At 43.0% G+C, this 15,153-nt stretch overlaps 1 protein-coding gene across 1 annotated transcript in view; it reads right to left on the reverse strand.

Moving 5' to 3' along the window:
* Positions 1–10,549, reverse strand: part of TRPV1 (transient receptor potential cation channel subfamily V member 1) — an 84,341-nt gene extending 73,792 nt beyond the window's left edge. The window contains exon 1 of the mRNA XM_073565304.1: positions 10,261–10,549. The gene's annotated coding sequence lies outside the window, so the exon portion shown is untranslated. The remainder of the gene's footprint in view (positions 1–10,260) is intronic.
* Positions 10,550–15,153: the final 4,604 nt, after the last annotated feature.

The raw sequence follows: 15,153 nt of genomic DNA on the forward strand, positions 1-15,153 counted from the left end.
CATATGTTTGGGTACACGTCAGGGCTTGGAAGTGAAGGAGCGGCATTTGACTTTTTGAATGTAAAACTGTCTGGAATAATTACCAGATGCCATGTCACGTTTGTAGAGCCCCTGATGTGCCTAAACAGTAGAAACTGCCAACAACTGCACCAGTTTGGAAACTAGACCCCTCAAGGAACTTATCTAGATGTGTGGTGAGCACCTTGAACCCCCAGGTGCTTCACAGAAGTTTATAACATTGAGCCATGAAAATATAAAAAACATTTTCCTCACAAAAATGTTTTTTAACCCCAAATTTTGCATTTATACAAGGGTGAAAGGAGAAATTGCACCATACAATTTGTTGTGCAATTTCTCCTGAGTACGCTGATACCCATATGTGGGGGAAAACTATTGTTTGGGTGCACAGCAGGGCTTGGAAGGAAGGGAGCGCCATTTGACTTCTTGAATGCAAAATTTGCTGGAACAATTGGCGGATGCCATGAAAATAATTTAAAAAAAAAATCATTTTTCCCACAACAATGTTTTTAGCACCAAATTTAGCATTTTTACAAGAATAACAAGAGAAATTACACCATACAATTTATTGTACAATGTCTCCTGAGTACGCCGAAACCCCATATGTGGTCAAAAACTACTTTTGATGCACAGTGCAAAGCGCAAAAGGGAATAAGTGCCATATTGGAAGTAAATTTTAATGGACTGGTTTGAGGGTGCCTTGTCACATTGGCAGAGCCCCTGAGGTGCCAGAACAGCAGAACTCCCCCATAAGAGACCCCATTTTACAAACTACACCTCTCAATGAATTCATCTAGGGGTACAGTGATCATATTGACACCACAGGTGTATCACAGAATTTTATACCATGGTGCAATGAATAATAAAAACAATTTCATTTTTTACCACCAAAACTTTGTTTTAGTTCCAGATTTTACATTTTCATACTGGGAAATGGGTAAAAATTTAACCAAAATTTGTCCCACAATTTCTGATGAATGTAGATAAACTCTGCTTAGCCATAGGGCGAGACTTGGGAGAGACGGAGCTCTATTGACAAATAGCGCTCCGTCCCTCCCGAGTCTCGCCATATAATAATATAGACCTTTCTATTTTCAATAATTTCAGATTAGTCTATGCACATAACACACTGTCCCTCGAGGAAGCCATAGCGAAATGCGTGTCGGGGCTCCGATGTAACGGTTAGGCATATCATTTGATGGGCAAGAGGTTCATTCCTATCTACTTACATGTATTAGCACTGCCTGTTATAACCTCAAGGATGACTATGTGCTTATTTATATTTTCCTGTCTATACAGTGACTAGGGCATAATACTATTCAGACAAAACAGTGTGAGGGTAAATCAGTGTGTCAATACTTTACTGAACCACAAAACAGACAATAACATATAGAACAGTCCCAGGAAAATACCCAAAATGATACAAAATTAGAGTCTCACCCTTCCGTTGACTAGCCGAAATTATAGCATCTGTGACTCTGGAGCTTTGAGGATCGACTATCCCCACCTATGGCATGCACAGACAGGAGGTAATGACAAGCTTAGGAAGCTGAAGATCCATTGAGGTACGAGGCCAGGTGACCAGAGTGTCACAACTTGGCTTCTCTGAACTCCATGGAGCCAGGTGACTGGTGGGTCCCTATTCTAGCTTTCCCAAAGGTATTCATGTGCTGAGTGCAGTGAATACCGCGGGAAGTTAATGAGCGGCCCCAGAAGCAGATGCGGCCGGGAGACAGCGGGACTGGAGGACACGTCGCTGTACAGGTAAGTATAATTATGATGTTTATTATTAATTTTCTGCTTTTTTTTACAGCCGACCTTGGACCCAAACTGTAACACTGGTTTCCCATGGAAACCCGTGTTCGGGACCTTGTGACCAAACACTATGTGTTCGGTAGGACTCCCGAACTTTACAGTTCGGGTTCGCCTATCCCTATTCACTGATTTTTTTTTGGCCTCGCCCTGTCCTACAAATTATATCTTTAGTGATAACAGAGCTACCTTATTTATTTACTCCAAAGGCATGTGGTTGTGACAAGGGGTTTCAATTATTTTGACAACATACAGTCATGGCCATATGTATTGACACCCCTTCAATTCTGTCAGATAATATTCCGTTTCTTCATGAAAGTGATTGCAAACACAAATTCTTTGGTATTATTATCTTAATTTAATTTGTCTTAAATGAAAAAACACAAGAGAGAATGAAGCAAAACATTGATCATTTCACACAAAACTCCAAAAATGGGCCGGACAAAAGTATTGGCACCCTCAGCCTAATACTTGGTTGCACAACCTTTAGCCAAAATAACTGCGACCAACCGCTTCCGGTAACCATCAATGAGTTTCTTACAATGCTCTGCTGGAATTTTAGACCATTCTTCTTAGGCAAACTGCTCCAGGTCCCTGATATTTGAAGGGTGCCTTCTCCAAACTGCCATTTTTAGATCTCTCCACAGGTGTTCTATGGGATTCAGGTCTGGACTCATTGCTGGCCACCTTAGAAGTCTCCAGTGCTTTCTCTCAAACCATTTTCTAGTGCTTTTTGAAGTGTGTTTTGGGTTATTGTCCTGCTGGAAGACCCATGACCTCTGAGGTAGACCCAGCTTTCTCACACTGGGCCCTACATTATGCTGCAAAATTTGTTGGTAGTCTTCTGACTTCATAATGCCATGCACACGGTCAAGCAGTCCAGTGCCAGAGGCAGCAAAGCAACCCCAAAACATCAGGGAACCTCCGCCATGTTTGACTGTAGGGACCGTGTACTTTTCTTTGAATGCCTCTTTTTTCTCCTGTAAACTCTATGTTGATGCTTTTGCCCTAAAAGCTCTACTTTTGTCTCATCTGACCAAAGAACATTCTTCCAAAATGTTTTAGGCTTTTTCAGGTAAGTTTTGGCAAACTCCAGCCTGGCTTTTTTATGTCTCGGGGTAAGAAGTGGAGTCTTCCTGGGTCTCCAACCATACAGTCCCTTTTCATTCAGATGCCGACGGATAGTACGGGTTGACACTGTTGTACCCTCGGACTGCAGGGCAGCTTGAACTTGTTTGGATGTTAGTGAAGGTTCTTTATCCAACATCCGCACAATCTTGCGTTGAAATCTCTTGTCAATTTTTCTTTTCCGGCCACATCTAGGGAGGTTAGCCACAGTGCCATGGGCTTTAAATTTCTTGATGACACTGCGCACGGTAGACGCAGGAACATTCAGGTCTTTGGAGATGGACTTGTAGCCTTGAGATTGCTCATGCTTCCTCACAATTTGGTTTCTCAAGTCCTCAGACAGTTCTTTGGTCTTCTTTCTTTTCTCCATGCTCAATGTGGTACACACAAGGACACAGGACAGAGGTTGAGTCAACTTTAATCCATGTCAACTGGCTGCAAGTGTGATTTAGTTATTGCCAACATCTGTTAGGTTCCACAGGTAAGTTACAGGTGCTGTTAATTACACAAATTAGAGAAGCATCACATGATTTTTCGCACAGTGCCAATACTTTTGTCCACCCTCTTTTTTATGTTTGGTGTGGAATTATATCCAATTTGGCTTTAGGACAATTCTTTTTGTGTTTTTTCATTTAAGACAAATTAAATGAAGATAATAATACCAAAGAATTTGTGTTTGCAATCATTTTCAGGAAGAAACTGAGTATTATCTGACAGAATTGCAGGGGTGTCAATACTTTTGGCCATGACTGTAGCTTCACTGGTGCCTCAACCATGGGAGGGTGGTAACGATTCACAGCATCCACCAGTATACCTCATATCTCTGGCATTTAGTATTGATTGCAGAGTTGACAAAGGAAGCCCTAGTATCGTGATTATCAGGGGTTCGTGTCTTCTTTACATTATTATGCATTATATTTTAAAAGCCCATTGTTTGAAAAACAAAAACCCAAAAAACCATAAAACATCGTCATAATAATGATAATAATTTTATTTCTATAGCGCCAACATATTCCACAGCACTTTACATTATAGAGGGGACTTCTACAGACAAAAAGACATTACAGCATAGGATAGCAATAAACACATAGATCAAAACAGATACCAAGAGGAATGAGGGCTCGGCTCGCAAGCTTATAATCTATAACAGCTTTTCACTTATTTTTTAATCATATTCAGATTTGTATTCAGCAGGAATTTGCTTTAAAAAAAAAAAAAACTGCTACAAAAAAAGTTAAGCAGTTTTTCGATCCAATTCCAGAACAAAGGAAAATATAAAAAAAAGCGACTTCTTCCTGCTAGATTCACTTATGGCTTTGGCTAAATAAAAAAAACACTCAGTAAAACTACCCTTTTTGGAAACTAAAAAAAAATAATAATTACAGCTGAGTAAGTTTTTGTTAAAATAAATTAAAAAGTTGCAAAATGGCAACAACTAAAGATCGATATCAGCTGCATCCTTAAAGAGTTAACTTTTCGGATTTTGGCGCGCACGGCGCACCGTCAAAAGTGCGCAGCGCAGGTCAAAGCGCAACTAGCGCACGGCCTGCGCACGATCGGCGCACCCTATGCTAAAGATAGGGTGCGCCGATCGCAGGCGCCGCTGTCCGCTAGGAGGCGGCGCTACAAGGAAGGGGCGGGCACGCCGGGCAGAGAGCCGGATCGGGGGCGGAGCTACCCCCGGCCGTGCGCGCGCTGAAAATGCGCTAATGTGAAACCAGCCTTATAAATACCATTCAATGTGCAAAATGAGATCCAGGCAAATCCACAGGGTCCAAATTAATATATAAAACATAATATTATCATGATGATATGTACAGTATGATGTAAGTATTATACACTACTGCATATTTTTTTTAATAATAATAATCTTTATATATAGCACCAACATATTCCGCAGCGCTTTACAGTTTAACAGTTTCAAAACACAAGTCATAAGTAACAACGTTTACTATACAATAATTAATTCAAAATTAGACAACCCTGCTCGTGAGAGCTTACAATCTACAATGAGGTGGGGGAGATACAAAGTACACGTGTGTATTTACATTGTTGGTCCAGCCATCTTGAGGGAGTGGGGGATATATGGGGATAGTGAATGGGATACACATGCACACATTCACATAAAATGACTGATTAGTGAACGTGATAGGCCGCTCTGAACAAATGTGTTTTGAGGGAGCGCCTGAAACTATGCAAATTGTGGATAGTCCTAATTTCTTGGGGTAGAGCATTCCAGAGGATTGGTGCAGCACGGGAGAAGTCTTGGAGTCGGGAGTGGGAGGTACGGATTAGTGCAGAGGTTTGTCGAAAGTCGTTTGCAGAGTGCAGCGGTCGGTTAGGCCGATAGACAGAAATGAGGGAGATGTAGGGGGGTGCCACACTGTGGAGAGCTTTGTGGGTGAGAACAATTACTGTAAATTGGATCCTATAATGAATGGGCAGCCAATGTAAGGACTGGCGAAGAGTGGACGTGTCCAAGTACCGATTAGCCAGATGGATGACCCTGGCTGCTGCATTAAGTATGGACTGGAGAGGGGAAAGTCGAGTAATGGGGAGGCCAATTAATAGAGCGTTGCAGTAGTCCAGACAGTAGTGGATCAAGGCGACAGTAAGGGTTTTTGTTGTTTCCATGGTGAGAAAAGGGTGGATTCTAGAGATGTTCTTTAGCTGTAAGCGCCAATAGCAGGCAAGAGATTGTATATTGGATGTGAAGGAGAGATTGGTGTCAAACATAATACCCAGACAGCACGCCTGTTGCCGGGGTATTATTATGGTGCCACCCACAGAGAGGGAAATGTCAGGTTTAGGGAGGTTAGTAGATGGCGGGAGCAGAAGTAGTTCAGTTTTGGAGCTAGGTTGAGTTTCAGATAGAGGGCGGACATGATGTTGGAGACTGCGGACAGACAGTCGCTGGCATTCTGTATTACAGTGGAGGTAAGATCAGGGGATGACATGTATAGTTGTGTGTCATCAGCATAAAGATGGTACTGAAAGCCAAATCTGCTGATGGTCTGTCCAATTGGGGCCATGTATAAAGAGAAGAGAAGGGGGCCAAGGACTGAGCCCTGAGGTACCCCAACAGTGAGAGGAAGTGAAGATTAAGTGGAGCCAGCAAACAAAACACTGAAGGAGCGGTCAGAAAGATAGCAAGAAAACCAGGAGAGAGCAGTGTCTTTAATGCCTACTGACTGGAGTCTAGAGAGAGGGAGATGGTGGTCAAGAGTTCGGAAAGCTGCAGAAAGGTCGAGAAGAATGAGCAGAGAGTGTTCACCATTACATTTTGCTGTCAGAAGGTCATTGGTCACTTTGATGAGTGCAGTTTCAGTCAAATGTAGGGGGCGGAAGCCGGACTGTGAAGGGTCTAGGAAGGAGTGAGTGAAGAGGTAACGGGTAAGGCGGGAGTAAACTAGGCGCTCCAAGAGTTTAGAGATGAAAGGGAGATTGGAGACTAGTCTGTAGTTGTTTTTGCAGGATGGGTCGAGAGCGGGTTTCTTTAATAATGGGGTAACATAAGAGTGTTTGAAGGAGGCTGGGAAAATGCCCGAGGAGAGGGAGAGATTAAATATTGTAGTTAGGAGAGTTGTGACGACTGGAGAGACTGGAGGAGATGTGAGGGAATGGGGTCGGTAGTGCATGTAGTCGGACGAGAAGAAGAGAGGAATCTGGAGACTTCTTCTGTGATGGGATCAAATGTGATCAATTATAATATGATCAAAAAAAGGAGAACCAAAAGTCCACAAGTCTATATAAAAAATAAGAATGTTTATCGTAAATAGATTTAAAACCATAAATTTTAGTTCAATTGATAATCACTAGCAGCAATGGTAATGGGAACTGCTATGATTATGCTTGGGTCCCAAGGTGATCTGTATATACATATAAACACCTCGGCAATTCCGAGAACAGGTTACTATTCTGCAGCAGCAATTCCCGAAACTGCTGATTTTGAGCCTGCAACAGTGTTTCCGTTATTGCGACTTCTTTCACCTCGGTGTCTGGCTTGACCTGCAAACATGGAGTTTCAACAGGTTTTCTGTCTTGCCACAGATTGATGAGATTGACGTGGTAGACCTGGTATGGCTTACTTCTTGCCGGTTGATGAATCTTGTAATTCACTTCACCAAGCTATTCCACCACCTAATAAGGCCCTTGCCACTTGGCCAAGAACTTACTCTCAACGGTGGGAATTAGTAAGAGGACTTGGTCATCGGGGTTGAGCTGAAAACTCTGGTTGACAGGTTTTGGTCCCTAGCTTGGAGTTTCTTTTGCCAGGAGGATATGTCCTTTTACAATGGACATCACCTTCATAGTCCTTTCCTAAATCTGAGCAATGTGCTCGATGACGCTCCAGTGCGGCGTGACTTCGGCTTCCCAGGTTTCCTTTGCTATCTTAAAGCGATCCTGTGGATGTTGCCCATACAGAAGATTGAAGATACGGTAGGAGACAGTCCCAGTCTCTACTGTACTTTTCTATGGCCTTCCTAAACATACTCTTCAATGTTTTATTGATTCTTTCCATAAGGCCATCTGTCTAGAGATGGTTCAGTTGTGTAATTTGCAGGGCCTTACACAGTTCCCTCATCACCTTACTTATAAACTGTGTTCATTGGTCGGGCAAGATCTCCCTCAATAACCCTGTCTGGAAAAAAAAGTAGGCCAACTCGTGTGCTATACTTTACGCGGAGGAGGTTCTCAGGGGAATGCAAAGCATAGTCCAAGATGACCAATATATATTGATGCCCATGAGCCAATTTAACAGGGGACCGACCAAGTCCATGGCAATTCTCTCAAACGGCACTTCTACGATGGGTAATGACAAGAGGGGCCTTCAAAAGTGAGAGGTGGGGGCGGTTAGCTCGTATGTGGGATAGGACCTCCAATACTTTAAGATTTCCTGTTGACATCCAGACCAATAGAACCTCTGCATGACATGTGCTTGAGTTTTGTCCACCACCCAGATGGCCACCCAAGAGATCTGAATGGCCCATATCCAACATCCTCCAGCTCATGGTACCAATAACTGTTCCACTATCCCTTCTCCCACTTTCGTAACCCAGTACAATAAATCCACACAACATCAAAAAGGGAAACCTGGTGTCAGCCCCTGCCTCCTGCATTATACCATTTATGATTGTTACATTATTGAATTCTTTCCTTGGAGTTAGGTCCCTATGTTGGGCAGATCCAACATTTTCATGGGTCACCCCTAGCTCAGGAATGTCGGCATCAGGGGACACTACCTCCTCTTTCCCCACAAGTAATAAAGAAGGGAGACCTGTCAGAATCTGGGTGTGATACTTCTTTAGGGCTTACCCATTTCTTATCTGAGCAACTGTGCCCTGTCACCTTCCCCCACAGGTGCCAAAACAAAAAGTCCCAGCCTATGATAATGGCGTGCAATGAGTCCTGGATGACGCCGACCTCGTGGGACTCAGTACTTTGGGACGTTTCAATGTGCACTCTGGCCTCTGGATAGTTTTTAGCATTCCCATGAATGCAACTGACGCCAACCTTCTTCCCAGGGATCAGCTGGAGAGGAAGTGTGGCCCTCATGAGGGTCACCAAACTCCCTTATTCTAGCAGACCAGTCACTGGCCAACCATTTACCTTTCCGGGACAACCTTGTGGTCTCTCGCTGGGTGAACAGTTCACACTGCTGACCATTTATGCAAAGTATGACAAGTGGTGTTCCAGGCTACATTCCATTTGCTCGGAGGTCAGGGGACAACGGGTTGCTATATGGCCTGGGCCGTGACATTTCCAGCATATAATGGTGCTAGCAGAGACCTTCGCCATTTTGTCCTCCGCCCCTTTAGACCTTGACGCTCCACCCCATTTTGGACCCCCCAGGATAAAGTGGGCTGCTTTCCCAAGGAACCTTCAACCCCCTGGTACCTCCCAAAGTCAGATCAGTTCATTAATGTATCGGAGAGCACCCTGGGCAAGTCTGTATTGGCCTCGGAAGGGAATGTACAAACTGGTCCATCACCACTCGCTCTATCATCTGTGCATGGGTAGGACTGTGGCTGAAACCATTTTTGGACCAGATGTTGTATGTCAAACATTTGGGAGCAAGGCGATTTGTCACAGTGATACACTCAGTGGTGGACCCACTGCACCTTGACAAGTCATCATCACCCCCAAGCGCATCAAAATTTAGGTGTTTAGCTTGCACATTGCTTGGTGTCTTGCAAGGCCAAGTTATAGTAGGCCTTCTTTGGCTCTCCCCGTCAATTATGGTGCCAGCACCTCTGCCAATTGCTCTGGCTGAACTTCCTCTCTCTTGGTGACACTCAAAAATGGTCAAAAAAGCCTCTATATCGTCACCCGGGGTTATTTTCTGCAGGGCTCTCCTTACCTCCTACCGGATGGAAGAATCATCAACTGACCTTGGAGTATGGGCTGTCGCCATTTCACAAACTGTCTCTGTGAGCAAATCAATCTGCTGCTATTTGTAGCTGCGGCATAAGCAGCTTACTTGTCTCTTATTGCACAAGCTGTAGCTGTTGCTGCTGGGCTTGCACCAAATGTTTAAATCAGGTCCTCCATTTTGTCTGACGTCGTTTACTGGCTTGTGGCCACCTTCACCCAGCACATGCAGTACCTCTGTAGCAGTCAAACGTGCTCGCTGGGAATGTTGCCAGTATTTCTAACACTAATTGTGGGAATGCTACTTACTTGCATGCGTCTGGAGGTAAAACAGGAAGAGTTTCCCTTTAAAAGTCTGTGCAGGTTTATTGCTGCATCATAAACCAGCCTTAGGCAAAGGAAAAAAATAAACAGCATTCAGTGCACTGAGAGTGCTGTTGAATGTATATATTTATGCATGTCTGTGTGATATAGCATGCACAGTGCCTTCGTACAGTATGTAAACATGCTATATCATGCAGTGCCATTGAATGTATATGTCTGTATGCTATAGCATGTACAGTGCTGTTATATGTATATATGCATGTATGTAGATATATATGTGTGTGTGTATACTGTATCATGTGGTCAGCATTGGGCACCTACATATTTATTTCCTTTTTTTGCAGTGTATACATATATTTTTAGCATATACATCATTTTATTACATATGGTGCAAACTCAGCTCTTCTACACAGATAATGCCCTTGTCATACTATATAGACTTACCATATTAACAAACACAGCTCTGGCTACATCTCTACACTGCCATACATGCATATCTAAAATAGAAAATTGTAGACGATAAGGTTTTTGCAGAACTATTGTTCCGAGTGACACCATTAAACATCAGATAGAATATAAAAAGTTAAAGTTAAGTTAAAGTGTTACCTTGTGGAGTTACTTTCTACTATTTAAGCCTCTTGAGCCCCCAGTCCTCTGCTGTATCTACATGGAGTTTCCTTCTGTCTGTGCAGTCAGTGCCAAGTCTCCATCAGGAGCGGAGCCTTATCCCAATAGTGTCTCAGGATGTTGTGCGGTGATAGATGGGGCTGAGCTATTGCTCGTCTCTCCTGATATTTCACAGTGCACAATGTGATGGGTGAAGAAGCGCCTGTACACTGTGCTATTCCCAGGAGTTATCAAGGCTTTTGCCGGGAGCTCCGCACAAGTGGATTCTACATTTAGCAGCAAATGCCCCGATCCTGACAGTAACCTTCCTCCCAGCATTCGTTAGGATGATAAATAGAGGGAATTGATGATTGGGCTACGCCTTTCTCCCAGTTACACTGATTTCATGCATGTTATAGAAATATGACCTCAATCCATATCCACAACCACATAAAAGAACAGAGACTACTGTAAATCAGTATTTCCCATCGATTATATAGAATGAAGTTGTATACAAAGCTGGTGCATTTATTTCTAAAGATATAGGATTTGACATTAGTGTTCATATTTTGACTACTTTCGCCAAGTGATACCACCAGCAGATACTAAGAGACATGTCCATAAAAACAAAACAAAACTGGAGACGTTTCCGCTTGCAACTCGAGTGAAAATAACAGGTAGCAGCTCAGATGCAATTTGTGATTCATACAAGTGTTGTCCATTTTTTACTGTTTAAAAGGAACCTGTCAGCAGGTTTTCTCATATAAACTAAGGCCACCACCATTACTGCCTCTTTTACAGCAGTCCCCAATTCCAGAAGTCACCAATCCCCTCTGCATATCCCAAAAAATATCTTCTGTAATTCCCCGATAGCGTGCGGACCCTTGCTTGGCGCCTCCTTCTATTCCCGCAATCGCCATCTTCCTGCCCTTGCTTCATGTGCATGACGCAGCCTGTTATGAGCTCATTTTCTGCTCCACCAGTTGAGAGTTCCGCTTCCGTTCTCCCTCTGGTGGTGACGGGAGGTGGTGAGGTTGGTTTGAGTGGTAGTGATCTGCCACCTGGTGAGGAAGATAGTGATTGGATCTCTGGAGTATCAGACTGGATATAAGACAGCCGATGCCCTATCCTGTTGCTGGTTATTCAGTCTGCTTCTCAGGTCTAGGACTCAGCTCTGTTCCAGTCTTCTAAATATAAGTTTGTTTTTTGCTAATGTTCACACTTGCTCTTGTTGGTCTGTTCAGTTTTTTGTGTGGTCAGCCAGCCCGGCTGGGCTGTGCTGAATTTCCACTCTTATTTGCCAAATTGCCTTTTTTTTGTCCCTTATTAGATTGGCCTCTTTTTGCTTTGTCTCAGAATATTTCAGAGTGCTGATATAGTGGGAGAAGTCTAGTGACTTCAGGGTTGGTTTTGCTATCAGTTGTGTTGGACATTTTGTAGGGTTTTTTGGCAGACTGCAGACAGTCTTTCCTTTCCTGTCCTTTCTAGTTAGTCTGGCCCCATCATTTGCTCAGCCTATTTTCCTGCCTTTGTTTGTGTTTTCAACTTTTTTCACCGTCAATACATGTGGGGGGCTGTCTCTCCTTTGGGGTCTGCTCTGGGGCAGTTAGTTTTCCCCTTTTCCTGCTTTAGGCTTATTTAGTTTCTCCAGTTGTGACGAGGCGTCTAGGACCACCGTAGGAACGCTCCATGACTGCTGCTAGTTGCGTGTTAGGATCAGGGGTCTGCAGTCTGCATAGTTACCAACCTCTTTGGTTTTCTGAGACTTAGCTTGTATTGTTTTTTATTTTTTTCTCGGCTACCCATTCATAACAGCAGCCTATGTCATCCACACAGTGTCCTCCATGTTCCTGCACAGGCGCCCTTTGCTCTGTCCTGCTGAGGGCAGAGCAAAGTCCTGTAATTCGCATTCGTTGGGAGAGGCCAAAGAGCGCTGATGATGCAGAAGTACAGCTGGCGCATGCGCATTACAGGACTTTACCCTCAGCAGAATAGAACAAAGTGCGCCTGTGCAGGAGCAAGATTGGGGGCGCTGTGTGGAGAACGTAGGATGCGTCATGCACATGAAGCAGGGCAGGAGGACGGTGATCGTGGGGAAAGAGGAGATGCCTTAATGAGACCCTATACAGTCAGTCACTCTGAAAAGTTATCACAGTAAGTACACCAGTCTTATAAGCACTAAGAGATCTATTTAACAATGAATGCAGTTTGTATTGTGAAATCTGGTGACGGATCCACTTTAAGAACGAGGGATCCACTTGTTTTGTTTTAATCTGATAGCCACATTTTTTTTTTGAGTGCTTACATCTCTTTGACTCAACTATCTGTTAACGATAAATGGCAGGCTTATGTCATCTCAGGCAAATAAATCGACTCATGAGTTTCTTTCTCCAGCAGCTAATAACATAAAGGGTTACTCTCGTGATTATAAATGGTTAAAATTGCTAAAATTTTGTAAAAACAAAAAATACTACCATGGCTAAAAGGGCCACAAACAAAATCAATTGTACATTCTCTTGTCTTCTACTTATTTTCTTCTGTTGAAATATCAGATCCTAAAATAAATTCAGATCTTAAAGAAGTGGATTATAAGTGGATTATAATGAGGCAAATTTCACAACTGCTAAGGTTCAAAGATCCATAAGATGCCCATGGCCAGAGAATAGAAGGGCTGTACTAATAACTGTCTTGTTTGTAAAGCAACCTTCCTTATGAAGTACAGTGTCCTCTCCTATTACGGTATGTACAATGCCGTCCCATATTACAGTGTCCTTACTTATGCATAGTGACATCCCTTATTATATACAGTGTCCTAGCTTAAGCATAGAGTTGTACCTTATACCTACATAGTTTCTTCCCTTATGTGTAACTCCGTCCCTTATTACATTGAGTCCTCCATCATGTATAGAGCCAATCCTTACCACAGTGTCCTACTGGCTCACGTTGTATTTTATTAAACCGTGTCCTCCTTTATTATATACTGACACTGCTCTATGTAGTTTGACTTAGTTTAAGGCATACATGTCAAATCCGCAGGGTGATATTTGGTCTGGGATAAAGACACTGTCCCCTCCCCAGATGCCGATACAGTTGAAAGCAATTATGGAAGAGGGAAGCTGTCCACTTCCTCCCAATCACACTCCCTACGTGTCTGATGTCTCAGCGCAACAGGCACGAAGAGGTCTCCATTTCACACCTGCTGTGCCGAGCAGTGAAGAGCTTCAGTGCACTGGCTGCCGAGACTTAAGCAGTGGGGGAATGAGTTTTTTTTTTTAATGTCGGGCCCTTTATACTATATGGAGGACTGTGTAGGGCCCATTATTCTGTATGGAGGATTATGTGTAACCATTATTCGGTAGGGAGGACTACATGGGGTCTATTATTCTGTATGAAGGATTGTGGAGCCCATTACTTTGTATGGAGGACTATGTGGGGCTTGTTATACTGTGTGCAGGGCTGTGTGGGGATCACAGGGCATCTTACTGTGTTGGGGGTCACCATACTTTTCTGGGGAGATTACAGTAGGGTCATCATAATACGTGTTTGGCGGGTACTGTGAAGGAATTCACTGCGGTGGAACCATACTGTGCTTGGGTGGCACTTTTGTTGGCATCATACTTTATAGGGGCAATAAAATGGGAATCTAAAGGGTTACAATAGGAGGAAAATCACTTTGTAAGGGCTGAAAAGTTGAGAGATATGCTCTTCTGTGAACCCAATGAATATTAAGGTTTTTTTCTTGAGGGGTGGGGGGCCCAATTAGAACTTGTGCTATGGGGCCCTATGATTTCTATGTACGACCCTGTCCTCAATGAAATTTCCAATGCTCTGGTCATGTGATCTGACTCTTAAGATCTATTAATTGAAATTAACTTTGTTTGTGGGACAACCCAAGGTTTTTTCCATATGAAAAGGTTCATGTTTATATATGATAAGGAAAAATGTCCTCAAATGTAGACATTTTTTCCATAAATCTCAAGGTTGGCCGATGACTTTGTCCAAGTTTTTCATTTTGGCCCTCTGTCAGTTTGAGTTTTGACCTCCCTGTTTTAGGATGTGATGTTTATTCATTTTGAGGAAACAAGTGCAGTAGGTTCGGCAATGTATAATTAAAAAATGTTATGCAAGCTGCTTTTCCACTACCCTTTCATGGTCTCCCAAATGTGCACCTGTGTGTTCCTCACATGACCGTTGCATGCCTTGTTACTTGGCATGTGATCCATTACGTGACCAAGAAAGGGTTCAGTGGGAATTGCCCAAAGCCTTGAATATTCTTAATCAGAAGTAAATACTGATTTCGAGACCTTAACATGAAAGACCCTAAACTCTCAGAGTGCAGTTTCCTTAACTCTTCGGACAATGTCCAGACTCTAATCCCATTCTGTAGACAGCTAAACTTATTATTTTTCATTGCTTATATAGCAATATAATATTCTGCAGCTTTTTACATTCATTACAATTGCTATTCCCATTGGGGCTCAACATCTAACTTCCCTATCAGTATGTCTTCGGAATGTGGAAGGAAACCAGAGAACCTGGAGGAAACCCACGCAAACACATACAGATTCATTGCAGATGTTGTCCTTGGTGGGATTTGAACCCAGGACCGCAGCACTGCAAGGCTGCAGTGCTAACCACTGAGCTGCCCATAATTGTGTAAGCCTACAATTACAGAATTAAATGATATAGCAACAAATAATTGGCTGAAACAAAAATCACCTTAAACACCACAAAAAAACTATAGGCAATGCTGTACAACGCCATGTAATACATAATACCTCAAGTTACACAAAACAACAACCAAGTAATGTGGTATAATACAAGTTATTTGTATTGCTTATTACTATAGTTCTGTAGAATTAGAACTTCTGACCTCAATTTAAAGTAAAATAG

Source organism: Dendrobates tinctorius, unplaced genomic scaffold, assembly GCF_039654945.1.
Source record: "Dendrobates tinctorius isolate UK_male_01 unplaced genomic scaffold, ASM3965494v1 ptg000016l, whole genome shotgun sequence".
In the NCBI taxonomy this organism is placed as follows: domain Eukaryota; kingdom Metazoa; phylum Chordata; class Amphibia; order Anura; family Dendrobatidae; genus Dendrobates; species Dendrobates tinctorius.